Raw genomic sequence first — 5,462 nt, 5'->3', positions numbered from 1 at the left:
AACATTTTTTATAGCTAAATGAAAAAAGAGGCCATTAAATGATCCAACAAAATTAAAATCGTTACCGAATTCTGTATAACATTATGTAAAAATATATTTAAAACATTAATGAATATTCAAAATAAGATAATGAGAATGATAAATTAACGATTTTAGAAATTAAACAACAAATTAATTTTTAGTCAAGAATTTAATCTATATTTTATTTAATAATAAGTAAAAATTGAGTAGAAATTTATTAATAGAACGTAAAATTTTCGATGCATCAAAAGTTAGTCAAAACTTTTTTTAGATTTTTATTTGTTGAGAAAAAGTATGTATTATTGTTATTTCTATGAAAACGATATGTTGAATATTATTAAAGTGACTGAGTTTAATAACAAAAGACAATCGGCGTCGAGATACTTTGACTGCGTATATCGTTATGTATATATATATATATATATCTATCAATTTTACTTATTTAAAAGAATCTAGTTATTCTCTGTGTCGGGACGTTTTGAAACGCTACTTAATTAACTATTTTAATTATAATATAAAGATCTATTATTAACTATTGGTTATATTTTAAGATATCTCCGGTAATAATACATTAATTTTTTATCTTGTGTATAGAATTATTCTTTAAAGTACATTGTTTATAAATGCGGTTTTTTTTAGGACTGTAAAACATGCCAAGAGAGGCAAAAGTACCTGTTGGCGATGCAGTTGACGTTGTCAAGGAATTTATTTTAATGGGACATTTTGTAGACAATAATTTCCCAATTAAAAGCGCAGAAGTATGGCAACAAGTAAGTCTCCGGTTAGGTGGCAGATGGAATGCAAAAGATGTCTATCGAGAAATAAGAGAAGACCGGCGCAAAATTTTAACGAAAGCTCGTGAAGAAGTTGGAATTTTGATTAAAAATCATTGCTCATTCGCGACATATGAAGAAATTGAATCATCCGACGAAGTAAGTGATGATTTTTCTGACAAAGATTGTAATGACACAGATTGGGAACTTCCAGGAATGGAACAAATGTTTTTACCAATTTCTGAAGAACTTTTTAAAGCTTTGCATGAAGAAGAACCTGTACAATATAAAAAAAGAAAGTATGATATTTTAACACGTTGTGAATGGACCAGTTTAATAGCAGAAAAATTATATGCGTTTTCTTATTTACCTTGCGCGTTCGTCTTCAAAAATTCAAAAATTTATCCTGATGAAGGAAGCATCCATTATCTGACAATCAGAGGAAAGTGCAAAAGTAAATTATGTGGCAATAAAATCTATGGATTCTTAGACAAAAAACCTTTTAGTTTTCCATGTCATATCCGGATAAAGACAAAAGATACGTTTTGGCTGCCTCATGAAGATATGCGCAGGCCAGTACGGAAATTCCAACGATTAATTATTGGAGAGAAAGCTTTAAATGAAGGAGTCGGTAATTATACGAAGCGGCAAGCAGCAATGCATGCAGAAAATAATAAACGACTACCGCCGATATTCCCCAAACAAAATGTCATACGACAATGTAAAAATGAATTCCTTCATCAGAAACTAGGAGTGAAGTCAGATGATGGAAATGATGTTGTGAACACAATTGAAAATATGAGATATAGTCCAATGTATCCAGAATTCATCCAAGAAGTAAAAAGAGATAAGTTTTATGTCTCCTACAGTACTCGTAATCAGTTAGTTTCTTATAAGCGTTATTGTAACCTTGTCAAAAGATCTCAAATTGCAGTAGATGGTACTGGAAGCATTGTTAAACAAATAATTAATCCTAATGGAAAAAAATCTGGTCACATTTTTTTTTATGCTATTGTCATTAATTTAAAAAAAAAATCTCATTCTGTTCATCAGTTACTAACGGAAAGCCAAAGTTCACAACTATTAATATGGTGGCTCAAACAATGGCTACATATCGGAGCCCCGAAACCAAAAGAAGCGAACTGCGATAGTTCAAGAGCTTTAATTAATGCTCTTTCATTTGCATTTAATGATCAATCAATTAAGGTTTATATTGATACTATGTTTTTACAAGCTATTGGAGATTCTTCTTATTGTACGAGACCAGCAATTTTCACTCATATTCGTCTAGACGTCGCGCATTTCATCCACATGATCAGTAGGTGGAAGTGCTTCAAACATCAACAGAATTCTCTTGTAAAACTATTTTACATGCATTCTGTTGCTCTGATGATAGATTGTCAGACTGTAGAACAATTTGAAGCAATATTTAATCTGGTATGTATTGTTGCGTTGAATGAATGTGAAGATTCAGTGATTAAAGATACTAAACAAACAGTGATAAAGGCTCGAACCGAATTACAATTGCTCATAGCATCGCGAGATTTTTCGGAGTTTATGGAAAAGGTAGAATTAGATAAAATGAACGGAGCAACAAGTGAAGAAACTGAGTTTAATGGAAATGAAAATTATAGTGATGACACTGATGACGAAAAAGGTGAATGTAGTCCTATTAAAGTATTTATCAATAATATTTATAAATCAGCGCAAGATGTCAATACATTAGGATTTATTGCGAATGCGTATTATTTTAAAAGCTTTATGGACGATTTTTTACCAAGAGCATATGAATTTCCTCTTTGGACTTCTTCCTGTTTACCCCATCAAGCTGAACATGCTACAACTAGCTACATTGAGCAATTTTTCGGAGACAAAAAAACAAGGACTCTGAAAAACTGGAATAATTTATTGCGGGCTGATGTTTTTTTAAAAGCTGAGTATCAAGATTACGATGGTAGCTCTGCAGAGTTGCACTCAAATTTAATTAAACTTAAGGAAGAAGAAGATTTAAATGATAAGTGTAAACGCGATAATAAGAAAACAAATGAAGATGATGATAATAGTGAGGTAAACAAAAATGATGACTTTGCTGCAATTAATCGGAAAAATGAAGTAAATGAAATGCTTAATGAAGTAAAATCTGTTGATAGCATTATCATTGTAAATGAATCTAATGGAGATATTCAAATGAATAATTCTGATACTGTTTTATTCGAAAATTTGGAAAATGAGGATAAAATTTCTTATGGTAATTGTAAAGAATCTATGGATGATAGTACAGAAAATATTATTAATACTACAAAAGAAAAAGTTAATGAAATGATTGATGAACAGAAATTTTTTGATGACACTGTTATTACAGAAGATAATACAAAATTTTTCAATAAATATTCCGATAGTTTCAATAATAATAAACAAAATTTATTGGACGATTCTGACATTTGTTCATTTGATAATTGGAGAAATAAAGCTCGTAATTCTAATTATGATGACAATAATTCTTTTAATAATAATGAAGAAAATACTGAACCATTGGTATCAGTATTTAAAAAAAAAGTTCTAACTTCTGAAATATTGAAACCACTACTTCCTACAAAAGAAGTACTTACTGAATCGTTGAATTCTAATAACAATAAAACCAGTCAAAATACGGAAAAGATTAATGGAAAACCTAAAAAACAAAGTTTTCATTTTCAACCGAAACCAGATATTTTACATCAGAATATTAGCCCTACTAACATTACTAGTTCGATTAAAACCACTGCTAAAAAACAGAAAAGAATTGAAGTTTTACAAAATGGGAACAAGCGGAATGCTATTTCTGTGAATGGAATTCCTATTATACTCCTTAATACTTGTGTTTTTGACTCATTAATACAAGTACTTGCTACGACTGGAAAAGACGATTCTAATTTTTTATTATATATGAATACAAATTCAAACCCCACGATGAATTTTATTTGTGACTTCATTGAGAGTGGTTCAATTGCATCTATATACAAGAAAAGAACTACTTTATTATCAAAATTGTTCGAAGAGAAAGTAAAAAAAAAAAATGAAGTGTCGAATTTATATGGTAATGAATTAGATATGTGGTCAAGCACTAATGAAATATGGCGAAGATGCTTCCCTTATAGCGCGTGTTTTAGTTGCAGTTGTAATTTATGTGGAGAATATAAAGTTAATACTCCAATGGTGCAAGTAAACTATAAAACATTATGGGAACACAAATTTAGTAAATTACAGGAAGCAATATTGGAATCATATCAACCTTGCATACAATGCACAAAATGCAGATTAAATATGATTACACGTTCACTTTTGTTTAATCGATGTGTGTGCATTGAATTAGATGTCCGAATGGGTCAAAATACCTCATTAACATGCAAACTAGAAAGTATGCCAACCATTCTCCGATTAAATAATAATAATTATCAGTGAGTATTAATTTAAAATTTTTTTATACAGCAGAAATTATAATTTGCTTTATTTTATAGGTTGCGAGGAATTATTGAATGTACAACAGGCCATTTTAAAGCTTACCCTCGAAGAAATAAAGGTTATTGGGGATTACACGATGATAATGCGGGGAAAATAACATCGGTTTCACCTACGAGAATAGTAACACCTGATGCCGCTATTTATACTAGAATTCAGTAAAAAATTATTTTTGCTTCTGGTGCTAAATATTTTATAAGCTTATAAAATATTTAGCACCACCCTCGCGGAATTGCCATAACGGTATTTCTACGGTATTTTCCTAGTATTTTTTGGGTATAAGCATTATTACGGTATACCCACGGTATAAATGTGGTATGTTTGTGAAATTTTATTACCGTATTAATACCGCAAATATATTGTGTTGATACCAAATTTATATAGGGACTATACCGTATTTATACTGTGGTTATACCGTATTTACGCTCTCGCTATACTGTATTTATACGATGATTATACTCCATTTATATAGTTTTTATGCTGTACTTAAACGTCGGTTATACCGTATTTATACGGTTGCTATACCTCATTTAAACAGTGGTTACACGGTATTCATACAATGTTCGGACCGTATTTATACGATGTTTATGCCGCATAAATATGGTGGTTATGCCGCATTTATACGGTGATTATGCCGTCTTACTCTTACAAGCTGAAAAATACTTTTCATATCTTTCAGTTTCATTGACAAGCAATCTTCAGATTCTATAACAGATACAATGTGTTTTACTACTACTTGCATTCTTAAATGACTCATCTCTTCACTATGTTCTGCTTTCAATTGTTCTATAAAAAAATACAGTTCATTTTCACTTTAAAAAACAAATTTCTTTCGTATTAAAAAATAAAAACTCTTGAAACTGGTAAAAATTTTTCAATTTAAACATAAAAATATGTCGACTTGAGGAAAAAAAATTTTGATTCAAGATAAAAATTTCAAGATAATTATTTACTTGGTGCAAAAAAATTTTAGTTTTCCGAATCGTTGAAACAAAATTTCTTGAATCAGGAATTTTTTTCATGATTCGAATTAACTGTTTTTTTTATGTAGTAATAATTCGCAAGAACATTAGTTAATTTTGAAATACAATGAGGATCAATATTAATAACTAGAATTATTTTATGATTAAAAATTATAAAACTTCTTCAATTTAAACATGTTTAAACACT

The sequence above is a fragment of the Microplitis mediator genome, chromosome 9 (genome assembly GCF_029852145.1).
Source record: "Microplitis mediator isolate UGA2020A chromosome 9, iyMicMedi2.1, whole genome shotgun sequence".
NCBI classification, from domain to species: Eukaryota; Metazoa; Arthropoda; class Insecta; order Hymenoptera; family Braconidae; genus Microplitis; species Microplitis mediator.
Note: the sequence above shows the minus strand (reverse complement) of the source record.